This window comes from Nicotiana attenuata, unplaced genomic scaffold (genome assembly GCF_001879085.1).
Source record: "Nicotiana attenuata strain UT unplaced genomic scaffold, NIATTr2, whole genome shotgun sequence".
In the NCBI taxonomy this organism is placed as follows: domain Eukaryota; kingdom Viridiplantae; phylum Streptophyta; class Magnoliopsida; order Solanales; family Solanaceae; genus Nicotiana; species Nicotiana attenuata.
The window spans coordinates 46,318-62,087 of NW_017670815.1; positions in this window are offsets into that span (position 1 = coordinate 46,318).

The window sequence follows — 15,770 nt, forward strand, 5'->3', positions numbered from 1 at the left end:
TCGGAAAGCTTCTATTTTTAAAGTTGATAAAAATAAGAATTTTTACCTAAATCTTCATTTGAGTTGACTTCGGTCAATATTTTTGGTAAACGGACCCGGATTCATGTTTTGACGGTCCCGGTGGATCCATATTGTGATTTGGGACTTGGACGTATGCCCGAAATTAAATTCGAAAGTCCCTAGCCCGAAATATCGGGATTTGTCGAAATTTGAACGTTTAGGCTTAATGAATTTGAAGTGTTTGACCAAAGTTTGACTTTTTGGATAACGGGTCCGTACTTTGGTTTCGGAACCCAGTATAGGTCCAATACCATATTTATGACTTGTTTGTGAAATTTGGTGAGAAACAGAGTTGGTTTGACGTGATTCGGACGTCCGATTGTAAAAATAGAAGTTTCAAAGTTTTCTTGAAAATTTCATTTGATTTGGTGTTAAATTCATAGTTCTAGGTGTTATTTTTGTTGATTTGACCGCGCGAGCAAGTTCGTATGATATTTTTAGACTTGTGTGAGCTTTTGGTTTAGAGCCCGAGTGCTCGGGGAGTTTCGGATAGGCCACAGAGTGAAATTGGACTTAGAACATTTGCTGGTATCTGCAATTTATGGGAACTGGCCTCTGATCTCGCATTTGCGAGATCAGAGTTTGCAATTGCAATCATATCAGTCTCGCATTTTCGAGCTACTCATCGTAAATGCAAAGAGTAGCTGGGCCACACAGTTTTCACATTCGCCAAACATACTTCGCATTTGCGAAGTGAGTCTGGGGAAGGCAATGATTGCAAATGCGATCATAGGGTATCAAAATCGGAGGGTCATGTTCGCATTTGCGAACTAATCTTCGCATTTGCAAAGGCAGCAGAGGTGTGAAGAGCTTCGCATATGCGAAGCCCATGTTGAAAATGCGACATCTGCAGCTGGGTAAATATGATTTAGACGGAATTTTTGATCCATTCTTCAAATTTTAAAACTCAAGAACCCTAGAGGCAATTTTCCGAAGAACTTTTCTTCCCCAAATCATTGGTAAGTGATTCTAAACTAGTTTCTTTCAATCTTTCACTACTTTTCCTTAGATTTCAAGCTAAAATCTAGAGTTTTCATGGTGGAATTGGGAGTTTTTGGGTAGAAACTAGGGATTTGGTAAATTGGGGATTTAGACCTCAAATTGAGGTCGGATTCCAAAACAAATCACATAATTGGGCTCGGGGGTGAATGGATGATCGGGTTTTGGTTTGAATTTCGGGTTTGGACCAAGCGAGCCCGGGTGTTGACTTTTGTTGACTTTACCAATAATGACCTAAATTGAATTCTTTGCAATCGTGGGTAGTTCCTAAGGCTTAATTTGAATCGTTTGGTTGGTAATATGCTAGATTCTACTAGTTCGGAGGCTCGTTTGAGAGGAAAAGCGGTGGTTGAGCTTTGAGTTTGGCCTTTAGAGTGAGGTAAGTGTCGTGGTTAACCTTGAATTGGGGGATTAAGACTTATTTGTCTATTTGCTATGTGTTTAGATGTTGGGTACAACATATAGGTAAGGTGACGAGTACCTGTGGGTTGTTGTCGGGTAAAGCATGCGGGTGGGATTTGGTTTCTTGTATTTAATGTCTTCCTTTGATCATGTTATCCATGATTAGACTAGTATAATCAAGTTTATCGCTCTTATCATGTTTACGGATCTTTGGGTGATAATTGAGTAGTGATTTCAAAGTTGAGGGTGGTATTGTGGAACATAATATTGAAGAAGGACTTGTTCTTGTTATTTATATCTCTCTGTTGTCTTTTGTTCATTGTTTTATGGTAAAGGGGAATGTTAATGCACAAAGGGTGATGCCGTGCCATGTTATGAGAGAGTAAAAGCACAAAGGGTGATGTCGTGCCACATTGTGAGTGTTAATTTACGAAGGGTGATTTCGTTCCATGTTGTGAGAGTTAATGCACGAAGGGTGATGGCGTGTCGTTTCTATTGATTATATGGTGAGGTTGAGAGTAAAAGCACGAAGGGCGATGCCGTGCATTTTCCTTTACTGTGTTTACTTGTTATTATTGGTTCAAGGTACATTGATTGATCAAGTTCTCATTACTGTTGTTATTCTCTATCTTGTAATCCCTACAACATGTCCCCCTCCTGATATTATCTGTCTATCTTTTACTTGTCGTTATTTTGTACATAAACTGTTAAATTGCAGATGTTTATTATGTGGGTTTCTTGTCATAGCCTTGTCACTACTTTGTCGAGGTTAGGCTCGACACTTACCAGTATATGGGGTCGGTTATACTAATACTACAATGCACTTCTGTGCAAATTTTGGTATTGGTCCCAGCTGATCGAGAGGCGTAGCAGCTCCGACTGGTTCATCGGAGACTCAAGGAAGATCTGTCGGCATTCGCAGACCTTGAAGTCCCCGTATATCTTTTTCTGTTATTACTGTTTCTTTCACTTAAATAGTTGTATTCCCTTCAGACTTTTATTTGTAGTAAATCCTAGAAGTTCGTGAACTGTGACTCCAGATCCGGGTGGTAGTAAATATTGAAGTTTTTATATTCCGCAACTCTATATCTTTTGTTTAGCTTAATTAATTCTGTGCCATCACGGTCCCGAAGGTGGGAATTTCGGGTCGTGAAAAGTTGGTATCAGAGCACTAGGTTGCCTAGGTCTCACAATTCACGAGCAGGCTTAATAGAGTCTGGAGGATCGATACGGAGACGTCTGTACCTATCTTCCGGAGGCTATGAAGTTTAGGAATAAATTTCACTTCTATTCTTCTTTGCTGTGCGATTTTGTTCTCCCATTGCTAATTGAACTCTTCTACTGTTGTTTCTCGCAGATGGCGAGAACACGTACCGCATCTTCAGCTGAGCAGCAGCAAGAGCCCCCAGTGGCAGCTCATACAAGGGACAGAGGTCGAGGCCGAGGTCGTGCCAGAGGCCGAGGCAGGGGCAGAGCTCAGCCCAGAGCTCGAGCAGCAGCACCAGCAGTGGAGCCTCGGGTGGAGTTTGATAAGGAGTTTCCAGCCCAGACTGTGCCAATTGGACCAACTCAGGCCCCGGAGGGGTTCATCGCCACCCCAGTGCTTCTGGATGCTTTGTTCCGTTTGGCAGGCCTTATGGGGAGTGTGGCACGGGCCGACACATTCCCTATGGCACCAGCCGTCTCTCAGACTGAGGGAGGAGCACAGACTCCCGCTACTCATACTCTGGAGCAGATGGCTCCCCAGTTTCAGAATCTAGTAGCCCAGCCAGTCGGGGTAGTTCCGCCAGTTGTTGCGACACAAGCCGGTGATGGATCAGCTATGTCCTCTAAGGCTTTATGGAGATTGGATAGGTTTACTAAGCTATTTCTAATTCACTTGAGCGGTGCATCTTCAGAGGACCCCTACGACTATCTTGACAGCTGTCATGAGGTGTTACGGAACATGGGCATAGAGGAGACCCATGGGGTCGATTTTGCTGCATTCCAGTTGTCGGGTTCCGCCAAGAAATGGTGGAGGGATTATAAGTTAACCAGACCAGTTGGGTCTCCTGCTCTCACTTGGGACCAGTTCTCTCAGCTATTTCTTGAGAAGTTCCTTCCTGTCACATTGAGAGAGGACTATCAGAGGCAGTTTGAGTGTCCTCAGCAAGGCTCTATGTCTATCACTCAGTACGAGACCTGATTTGTGGATTTGGCCCGTCATGCTATTCTTCTGCTACCTACCGAGAGACAGAGAGAGAGAGAGAGAGAGAGGGTGAGGAGGTTTATTGAGGGACTTGCTCAGCCTATCAAGTTGCAGATGGCCAAGGAGACTGTGAGTGAGATTTCCTTTCAGACGGCTGCTAATGTTGCCAGGCGAGTCGAGATGGTTCTAGCTCAGGGGAGTGGTCAGGGGTCTGACAAGAGGCCTCGTCACTCCGGTGGATTGAGTGGAGCCTCATCTGGAGGTCGGGGTACTTTCGGTAGAGGCCATCCTCCCAGGTCGTTTCATTCCGCACTCTAGGCATCCCATGGTGCTTCAAGTGGTTGTGGTCCTCATATGAATTATTCTGATCAGCTACTACAGTGCACCACCAGCTCCTATTAGTGCACCTCCGCTCCAGAGTTTTGAGGGTGCTTACTCAGGCTGACAGGGTCAGTTTCACTGTCAGCAGTCACAACAGCTGAGGTCTTGTTATACTTGTGGTGATCCGAGGCATATTGCTAGATTTTGCCCTCGAGCATCAAGCAGTTCTCAGCATTATGGTTCTCGTGCCATGGTACCGGCATCGGGTGCTTCACCGCCCACTCAGCCAACTAGGGGTAGGGGTCAGGCAGCTAGAGGTGGAGGTCAGACCATTAGAGGTGGAGGTCAGGCCGCTAGAGGTGGAGGCTAGCCAGTCAGGGCCCGTTCTCAAGATGCAGTTAAGAGTGGTGGGGCCCAGCACCGATGCTATGCCTTTCTAGCCAGGCCTGAGGCCTAGTCACCTGACGCGGTTATCACAGGTACGGTTTCAGTTTGTAGTAGAGATGCCTCTGTTCTATTTGATCCATGTTCTACTTATTCCTAGGTGTCATCCTATTTCGCTTCATATTTGGTTGTGCCTCGTGATTCTTTGAGTGCCCTTGTGTATGTGTCCACCCATGTGGGAGATACTATCGTTGTAGATCATGTTTATCGTTCATGTGTGGTTACCACTGGGAGTCTTGACACTCGTGTTCTCCTACTTGTCGATATGGTCAATTTTTATGTCATTTTGGGTATGGATTGGATGTCACCTTATATGCTATATTGGATTGTCACGCCAAGACGGTGACCTTAGCCTTGCCGGGGTTGCCTCGATTAGAGTGGAGAGGGACTCCTGACCATTCTACCAGCAGAGTTATCTCTTATGTGAAGGCTTGGCATATGGTCGAGAAGGGGTGTCTATCTTATTTGGCTTATGTTCGCGATTCCAGTGCGGAGGTTCCTTCCATGGATTTGGTACCAGTTATTCGTGAGTTCCTAGAGGTATTTCCTGCAGACCTGTCGGGGATGCCACCCGATAGAGATATCGACTTCTGTATTGATTTGGCTCCGGGCACTCAGCCCATTTCTATTCCGCCATACCGTATGGCCCCGCCAGAGTTGAAAGAATTGAAGGAGCAGTTGCAAGATTTGCTTGATAAGGGCTTTATTAGACCTAGTGTCTCGCCTTGGGGTGCACCCGTATTGTTTGTGAAGAAGAGGACGGATGGATCAATGAGGATGTGCATAGATTATCGGCAGTTGAACAAAGTCACCATCAAGAACAAGTATCCATTGCCAATGATTGATGTCTTATTTCATCAGCTTCAGGGTGCCAAGGTGTTTTCAAAGATTGATTTGAGTTCTGGCTACCATCAGTTGAGGATTCGAGCATCTGATGTCCCTAAGACAGCTTTTCGGACTCGGTATGGACATTATGAGTTTCTAGTGATGTCATTTGGGCTTACAAATGCCCCAGCAGCATTTATGGATTTGATGAACCGGGCGTTCAAGCCATATTTGGATTCCTTTGTGATTGTGTTTATTGATGATATCTTGATCTACTCCAGAAGTCGAGAGGAGCATGAGTTGCATCTTCGGACCGTTCTTCAGACACCGAGAGACAACCAATTATATGCTAAGTTTTCAAAATATGAGTTTTGGTTGAGCTCAGTCGCCTTCTTGGGGCACGTTGTGTCGGCAGAGGGTATTCAGGTGGATCCTTGATCGAAGCCAACCCTGTACTACTATAAAGTAGCAAGAGTGATCAAAGCAGCTTTTACCCGAGAAGGTCGGGATCGATTTCCACTGGGAGCTAGAGATTGGAATTGTGTTTATATCTAAATTGGAGTTGCGTAATTGTTCCTAATTGCACTTCTAAACATTTTTGGTTTTTGATATTACTTCTAAATTTATACTACTAAGATGCTAAATTAAGCTAAATTAAGCTAAGAAAATACTATTGAAGGTTGTCTAATTAGTTATTAAAAGGCACTAGGGGAGTGACTTTCACCTAGGTGGATACTTGACGGGTTCTCGTGTCTAAGGCTAGGTTATCATATTTGGGGATTACGATATAACCATTGCACGATTCTACTCACTCTATACCTCTCGGTAGTTCGAGTGATTTTGTCCTAATTGACTTTCTCAAGATCAATTGGGTATGACCATTAGTGCAAGCAATTGAGATTCAAGTCGGGTATTACGATCTCTCGGTTTAACCCTTTAATTGGGGATATCAATTCTCTTGAGTGCGCCCCAATTCCTTGTTGGACTAATTTTATAGACTTAGGCTCTCTTTCTCAAGAAGATCCCAAGTCAACTAAGCATAAACTAGTGTTTGCAACCACTAATTCAACAATAAAACCATAAATTAGTCCAAATATCAAACACCCATAGACATTCAAACCTTAAATCACAAGACCCATCAATTACCCATACTAGGGTTGAGCCACAACCCTAGCTGATGGGTCTAGCTACTTATCATAATAGAGGAAAACAAAGAAATAGATGAAGATGAACCCATAATATTAAATTACTAACTAAAACTTGAAGATTCGATGATAAAACTATTCTAAAATTACTCAAAATGGTAAAAGAACACTATTCACGAGCACAACTCAGCTTCAAAATCTAACTGATGACCTAAAAATGGGAAAAGAAACTATTTATACTAGGCCAAAAATTCTGGACAAAAATACCCCTGTGGGTCTAGTGCGGACCGCACAAAATCGAGTGCGGCCGCACTAAGGCTCTTGGCTGAAATTCTTGCTCTCTGAACTTGGCCACCGCGGGCCGCACAAAATGCACCGCGGCTGTGGTGGCTTCTGTTGCGGTCCACACAAAATAGACCGCGGAACGCATTGGCAATTTTCCTCCAACTTGGCAACTCTCTGAAATTGAGCTTTGTGGACCGCACAAAAACAAGTGCGGCCGCAATGAAGTGAGTGCGGACCGCACAGAATAGAGTGCTGCCGCATTACTTGGCTGCCTAAAATGATTACTCTCTGAACCTCTTCTTTGCGCACCGCACAGAATGGAGTGCGGCCGCATTGCTTTGCTGCCTGAGATGAGTGCTCTCTGAACCTCTCCTTTGCGGACCGCACAGAATGGAGTGCGGCCGCATTGGTCATGTAACATTGAGCTTGGACTTGTTCTTGGTACTTGTGCATGTTTCACTCTTTTTTAGTTGGTTTTGATGAATTGTCACCTCGTTAATCAAACCCTGCAATCAAGTACAACACGTAACCCTTTGGGACTATTTTGTACACATTTCTAATCAAAACTCAAGTAAGACGGAGTATAAAATGCATCATAATCCCTAGTTATCAACTCCCCCAAACTTAAGCTTTTTCTTGTCCTCAAGCAAACAAAATAAGACTTACCCCTTAAGAGTAAATCCAAAAAAATTCGGCTGACCTAAAGTGACCTCAACTAGCATCACTTGGGACTAACAATTGCCCTCAATTCAAATGAATTATTAACAACATTCACTCTTTTAAACACCATGGATTTAGTGCGACACAAGAGCATCAAGAGTTGACTCAATACATCAAGGAAACTCTTTCTATTACTTTGGTCGTTGTGGAACCCAAACTCACACATCCTCAACTCTCCCTAAGCAAACCTCACCTTTAGGATAGTAGCACTCGGAACGAGGTTAATGGAAATACACTTATCTCTCTCAAGGAAAAGTCACAAATCCGGCACTACGTACTATATGATTTCCCCTTATGTGAGTCACCATTAATGTAAGCTTCATTCAACTCAAGATCATATAGGGCTTTTGTGGAGACATAGTGAAGGAGTTTGGTGTAGGGTAGGAAATGATTTGTCTAAGTAGGTTCCATCTTCCTTTTAGCACTTCTTTTGCTTCATTTTGGCACACATTCACTTGAATTTTTGAGTCATTTCACTTCTTTCTAAGGGGTTAGAGAGACACACTGTCACTCTTTCTTGTCCATTTCAAATCTTTTTTCCTTTCTAAACTTTCCACACCTTTCATTCTTTGCTTTTATTGAATCCCTTCATTCTTTTCTACATTGAACATACCTTTTGTCTTTTTGATTTTCTTTCTTTTTCATTGCCTTTACTTTTCTTCATTTTGTATCTTTTACCACTTTGTTTCAATCCTCATCTCTGCCACCAAACTTATACTTTTTCCATGTGCTAAGGAAAGATCGGGTGCCAAGAGAGGGTATCTTTAGAACGGGTAAAGGCTTGTAGCGTGGTTCTTGAAAGAAAAAGGTCTAAGGCTCAAAAGGGCTAACTAGGGATTTTATTATTGATAGGCTATGGAAGTGTTCAAGATATAATTCGGATCAAGGAGAGCCTATAATTACGTCTCAAGTCAAATTACACTTAAGATTTCGCCTAGACAAACATTCAGGGCAAGTTCTAGACCAATGGCTCGGGACTTGGACTTGCAATTCAAATTCTCACCACACAAGCTTTGGGATTGCTAAAGATACGGATTCGGGGGCCCACAACAACCTTAGATAAGATTTGAGCAACACAATGGTCCCAAAAAACCACTTGATGATTATCGGCCAACACAAGAGTCTCAAGGTCACAACTTTCACCATCCTACACACAATCTAAACAAAAAATGGTACCCTAGTTTCCGTTTACACAATCGGGGTTCACTTCGAAACGAACTCCGTGGGAATGGTGATTGATGATTTTTCGTTTTTCTTTTGTTTGAGTTTGGGAATTCTTCCAACAGTACGGTAGGTAGTAGCCCTTCTCGGTGGGCCAAGTGTGTTTTTCCACCTTTGGAAAGAATCGTGGCATTAAGAAAACCAAAGGCTTATTGCAAAAGCTCAAAACAAGAAGCTACGAACATAAAATAAGAAGCTAAGAAAGGAAAAAAAATGCGGAAAGTAAAATGAATATGTACAAGAGGGGATTTAGACGAATATACAATAGGGAGAATAAATATATACATAAGAACGAAACTTTATTTACGGACCCAAAGTAAAAAGTACTAAAAGTGTAATGAAAATGATAAAATTATATACATACCAAAGATAAAAAGAAAGAAAGCATAAAATACTGTCATATATACAGTCATCCAAATATCCAAATAGGGCTACCCCCTCAAATGAAAGCTGGCATTGTCCTCAATGCCAACTAACCAAAATAAGCACAAAAATAGAGAAGATAGGAAAAAGAAACTCCCTATGGGTCCGCCGTCTGGATCCCTGGGTCCTCTATCTTCTCGGGAGCCTGTGACTGGCTCCCTGTGACCTGTGGCTCTACTAGGACCTGGGCCTGGACCTAGACTGAGTCCTGGGCTGAATCCTACGGCTGGCCAGAGGAATCTCCCTGCGGGTCCTCCAACTGTATGACTGCATCATCTGAACGGGGAATCACCCTCCTCCTGTTGGGAGGCCTCTCTAACTCCTGCTCTGGCTGGGGCTGGGTCATGCAATAACAAATCTAAAGGCAGGTGATCCGCCTTCAACCTATCAACCACTACCCTGAGCACCTTCACCGGCTCTTTTGAATCCCAAGTCTTCCTCATTTTCTTCGCCTCGTTTGCAAGCTCTTTTAGTGCCTTCCCATGTGAATCAACAGCGTCCAATATCAATTTCTGGTTCTCTAGGAGCTTCTTCTGATTGTCCAAAAGCTCTTTGAGAGTGTCCTCAATAGACTGACGGACCTGTGGAGGAGGAGGTGCTGACTGGGCTGCCACCGTAGTAGATAGTACAGACAGCTTAGAAGTAGTTGTCTGCATCCAGTTGTTGATGCTGGAGAGGGCCTGGCTCAGACGGTGGGCAGTCAATGGATATGCAGTGGTGGAGGGTATCTCTGGAACTGTAGAAGTGGATGGACCTGGGGGCATGTCTGCTAGGGTGGAAGGAGGCTGAGTAGGAGCCACTACCACTACTGGCTCTTCAGACTGGCCAATTGAAATAGTGGCTTTGCACTTGTAGTGCTTGCCTTTAGGGTTGTCATCACTCTACAGGCTGTACTAGGAGAACGATGCCTTTGCTTTCACTTTCACATCAAATTTCCGCTTCTCTACCTCTAAGTCCTTCAGGTACATGGTCAAGAAGTTGGGGAAGGGATAATTTCTGTCACCTTCGTTCACCACCCGAGTAATAACCCGAGACATCACATTCCCGACGTTAATCGGGTACCCCGCCATGATCGATGCTACCAATATAGCCCGGTGAAGAGGGAGTGAGTTGTCATGGGCAGTGGGGTCTAGCCTGCTGCACACAAATGTCTCCCACCCTTTAGCCTCAAATTTCAAAGTTCTCCTCAAGATCTTCACTCCCGCAGCCAACCAATCAGGGGTGGTACCTGGGATTGCCAAGTACTTTGCCAACCAAGGACGAGCTTCCTCACCCAATGCCATCTTCTCCAAATACAATGATTTGTCCTCCTCATTGAAGCCCAGGTAGTCATTTATTGCTTTTCCATCAAATATTACTTTTAAATTCCGCACCTTGGTCACTTTGGTGCCCTTTTTTATGTGGGCAACATTGGTGTAGAACTCCTTGACCAGGTGCTCGTTTGCATCCTCACAGTTGCTTATGAAGTACTCCCAACCCACTCTCTCTCTGAACTGTCTTCACACATTGGGGTTGTGAGGCAAGAGGTCTCTATCGATGAAACTTCGTTCAAGAATCAATTTCCTCTCAGGCCACCATTCTCTGAACTTATGGTAGGCCACCTCACTCACAAATCGGTTTTGCCATGCTTACGGGTTCCTTGTTCTCTCTACTCCTCCCACTTGGGGATCACCCCCTCCTTCTTCTCCTTCTTTTTCTACCGGACCCTAACCGGAGAGTGAAGCTGTAGGAGAGGTGGAATATTCTTTGCCCATGCCTGCAGTTGAGCCCTCAGACGACTCAGAAGATACATGCACTGATGCTCGGGCAGTAGGAGATCCCTGAGGAGTAGGGTCATCTGTCAGCCTAAACTTGTACAGGAAGTCATCTATATACTCAGGGACGGAGTCAGAATCAGACGCCTCCCGGGAAGGCTCATACTCACTTCCCGATGAGTGGGAAGCAGCTCTATCAGCGACCCAGATCGCCTTTCTTGTTGCTTTTATTGCTTCCCGAACTTGGGGGATCAACTTTATCTTTCCACGTCCCCTCCCCCGGGAGGACTCTCCTCGTCCTGGTTGTTTATCACCTTTGCCCCAGTTATCCTTTGTTAGTATCAATAGAATCAATGAAATGGAAAGTTGCAGGAAAATTATTGCAGACAGTTACAAATTGAAGAATGCGTTCCGCACAAAATGCAGTGCGGCCGCAAAAAGGCTACCGCGGACCGCACAAAATCCATTGCGGTCTGCACAGAGGTGGGGTTCAGACTACCTACTCTCTGAATCTATGCACCGCGGACTGCATAATATGCAATGTGGTCCGCATTGAGGCACCGCGGACCGCACAAAATCCTTTGCGATCGTAGTCCTCAAGTTTCACTTTCAAAAGTTATTTCACCGCGGTCCTCACAAAATAGTATTGCGGACCGCACAAAGGCAGCGCGGACCACACAAAATCCACTGCGGTCCGCACTGAGTGCCCCGCAGTAGCACCAACCTAGGGTTCAATGTTTTGTCCATTTTTAGTCCAAATTACCTAATAATGATTCCCTAGGTGTTGCTTCAGTGTTGTATCTAATTATGCCTAATTAAAACAGGATTAACTAACCTAAACTACTAAGTTAAAAGAAAAATGGGAAGAACAGAAGAAAAACTAAGAGAAAAAATAAAAATAAAAAGAAACTAGCAAAATCAAACAACTAAAAAGGAATTAGAGTTACCAAAAATGAGATGCAGTGATGATTAATCGAGACTAAGCAAGAATTCGTGCAATTTTAGAGATTGAACAGTGGTGAGTAGTGATGAACAGTGATTTTTGGGCTTTGAGAGTAAAGAGATCGAAAAGTTTAAATAGAGGGCCTCAGGTCCTATTTATAGAAAAAAGTCCTGGGCCCCAGCTCACTTACCCACCGCGGACCGCAATGGCGGTCCGCATTACTCAGTAACATGAAAGTTTGAGAAGGCAACCACTGCGGACCGCACAAAATGCACCGCGGCCGCAGTGGTCCACCGCGGACCGCACAAAATGTAATGCGGCCACAGTGGCAAACTTCAGAGAGTCAGTTTTCAACACCAATCATCAGTGGGGTCCGCACTGATTTGTGCCCCCCGTACTAATTCCTTTGCGGCCGCACAAAATCTGGTGTGGTCCGCATTGCCAACTTTAGAGAGTCATCAATTTGTCCACTTGGTCCTGCACTGCATCAACACAATCCTACAGCATCTCAAAACCAGTCAGTCCAAAAATAAATCCTATACTACGAAGAAAATCAAAGAAAGATGAAAAGAAAGACACATGGGTTGCCTCCCAAGAAGCGCCTGATTTAACGTCGCAGCACGATGCAGGTTACCATCAACTCATTTTAGTTGAAGAAGTGCCACCACGTGGCTGTCATCAATTTTTTCCCAGGTAGTGCTTGACCCTGTGCCCATTAACTCTGAAAACCTCCCCATGTTTGTTCTTCAAATCAAGTGCACCAAACGGAGTCACAAACGCCACTTAAAAAGGTCCACTCCATTTTGACTTAAGTTTTCTCGAAAACAGACGTAACCGAGAGTTGAACAAGAGAACCAAATCGCCCACTTTGTACTCCTTCCCACGAGCATATTTATCATAAAGGTACTTCATATTATCCTTGTACAATGATGAACTGGAGTAGGCATGGAATCGGAATTCATCAAGTTCATTAAGCTGCTCCACACAAAGATTTTCTGCCATATCCCATTCAAGATTCAGTTTCCTCAAAGCCCACATGGCCTTGTGCTCTAACTCAACCGGTAGATGGCAAGCTTTCCCAAACACCAACCAGTACGGAGACATACCAATAGGAGTCTTGTAAGCAGTCCTGTAAGCCCATAGAGCATCCTCCAACTTCTTAGACCAATCGGTCCTATTTGCATTGACCGTTTTAGACAGAATACTCTTGATTTCCCTGTTTGAGACTTCAACTTGGCCACTCGCCTGAGGATGATAAGGAGTAGAAACTTTGTGGTACACTATACTTTGCAAGCAAGGTGTCAAAAGCTCTATTGCAAAAGTGCAACCCCCCATCACTTATGATTGCACGAGGAGTGCAAAACCTTGTAAAAATGCTCTTTTTAAGAAACGCAATCACACTCCGAGCTTCATTGTTGGACAAAGCCACGGCCTCGACCCACTTTGAAACATAGTCAACCGCCACTAGAATGTTAGGTGTTCCACATGAGCTTACAAATGGCCCATGAAATCAATACCCCACACATAAAAAATATCCACTTCTAGAATGGTGTTGAGAGGCATCTCATCTTTCTTCGAAATACCACTGCTCTTTGACATTGGTCACACCTCTTCACAAGATCACTTGCATATTTATACAACGTTGGCCAATAAAACCAACAACTAAGGACCTTCGAAGCTGTCCTCGCCCCGCCATGATGGACACCATAGGGAGAGGAATGACATGCTTTTAAGATACTCAACTGCTCCTCCTCAGGGGACACACCTCCGGATCACTCCGTCTGGTGAAAATCTTGAATAAGTACGGCTCATCCCGATAGAAATCCAAACTATCCCGTTTGAGCTTCTTCCTTTGGTTAGAAGAGAGCTCACACGGGATTATACCAGTCACAAGGTAATTAGCAACATCTGCAAACCATGGCATATCATTCATTGACACAGATAGTAGTTGCTCATCGGAAATGCATCATTGATCTCTAGCCATCACACAGCCTCCTTCCTCCTCCAAGCGGGACAAGTGGTCCGCACTTGGTTTTCACTAACCTTTCCGGTCCACAATTTCCACATCAAACTCTTGAAGTAACAAGACCATTGCCATCAGCTAGCTTTGGAGTCTTTCTTCGTCATCAAATACCTAAGAGCTGCATGATCGGTGTGCACTATGACCTTGGCTCCCATGAGATACTGCCGAAATTTCTCCATTGCGAACACAATAGCCAGCAACTCTTTCTCAGTTACCGTGTAGTTCCTTTGAGCCTCGTTCATTGTCTTGCTCGCGTAGTACACCGGATGAAACATTTTGTTCACTCTTTGATCCAAAAATGCCCCAACCGCAACATCACTCACGTCGCACATGAGCTCGGAAGGCAAGCTCCAATTGGGTGCGGTAATGATAGGGGTGGTGGTCAACTTATGCTTGAGAAGTTCAAATGCTTGCATAACATTCCCTCATTGAACGAACTTGGCATCCTATTCTAGTAACTTGCACAAAGGATTCACTACCTTCGAAAAATCCTTGATAAATCTCCGGTAGAACCCCGCATGCCCAAGAAAACTTCTAGTCCCCTTGACAGAAGTGGGGGGAGGAAGCCTTGAAATCACCTCTATTTTAGCTTGTCTACCTCTATGCCGATGCTTTGAAATTTATGACCGAGCCACTATGCCTCCTCAACAATGAAGTGGCATTTTTCCCAATTGAGCACAAGATTGGTGTCTTCACAACGAGCCAACACTCTATCCAGATTTTTCAAACATTCATCAAATAAATCACCCACAACACTAAAGTCGTCCATGAACACCTCCAAAGTATCTTCCACCATATCAGTGAAAATGGCCATCATACACCGTTGGAATGTCGCCGGTGCATTACACAACCCAAAAGGCATCCGAGAAAAGGCAAATGTGCCATATGGACAAGTAAATATGGTCTTCTCCTGATCTTCCAGAGCAATCAAGATTTGGTTGTACCAAGAATATCCATCCAAGAAACAATAGAAGGCACGCCCAGCAAGACAATCAAGCATCTGGTCAAGGAAAGGCAATGGGAAATGATCCTTGTGGGTCACCTTGTTCAGCTTGTGGTAGTCCATGCACACCCTCCATCCGGTAACTGTCCGGGTTGGAATTAGTTCATTATTAGCATTGGTCACCACGGTCATGCCACCCTTCTTCGGCACACACTGCACCAGCAAAGTCCACGAGCTGTCAGAAATGGGGTACACAACCCCGGCATCTAACCACTTGATCACCTCCTTTTTCACAACTTCATGCATTGCCTCATTTAACCTCCTTTGATGTTCTAAGGAGGTTGTTTTGCATCAATCTTCAAAGAATAATCTTGTGCATACAGAATGCGGGGCTTATTCCCCGAATATCAGCTAAAGTCCATCCAATTGCCTTCTTCCGCTTTTTGAGCACCGCCAATGTGGCATCTACCTGCATGTTAGTAAGACAAGAGGAAAGAATAACTGGCAAAGTTGAACTAGGGCCTAAGAATTCATACCTGAGGTGTGGAGGTAATGGCTTCAACTCCAACACCGGAGGCTCCTCAATTGAAGGCTTTGTTGGAGGAGTCTTTCTTTTTTCAGGATCCAAAGAGGGTTTCCTAGGCTCATAAGAATAAGAGCCCATTCCATGTAAAGCATTCACGCACTCCACTCGGCCAGCATCATCATAGACATCAAGATTCAACAATACGGCCTCCAGAGGGTCCTCCACATTGATCATTGCACTAGTATCATCAATTATCACAGCCGTCACATGATCCACAAATGAGCACACTTCGGTACAATTGGGCTGCTTCATTGACTTACACACATGAAAGGCCACTTTTTCATCACCCACCCGAAAAGTGAGTTCCCCTGCTTCCACAACAACTACGGCCTTCCCCGTAGCAAGGAAAGGTCTCTCCAATATGATCGAAACTTCATAATCTACCTTATAATCCAAGATCACAAAATCAGCTGGCAAGATAAATTTGTCCTCCCGGACGAGAACATCATCTATTATACCCAATGGCCTCTTCATCGATCTATCTGCCA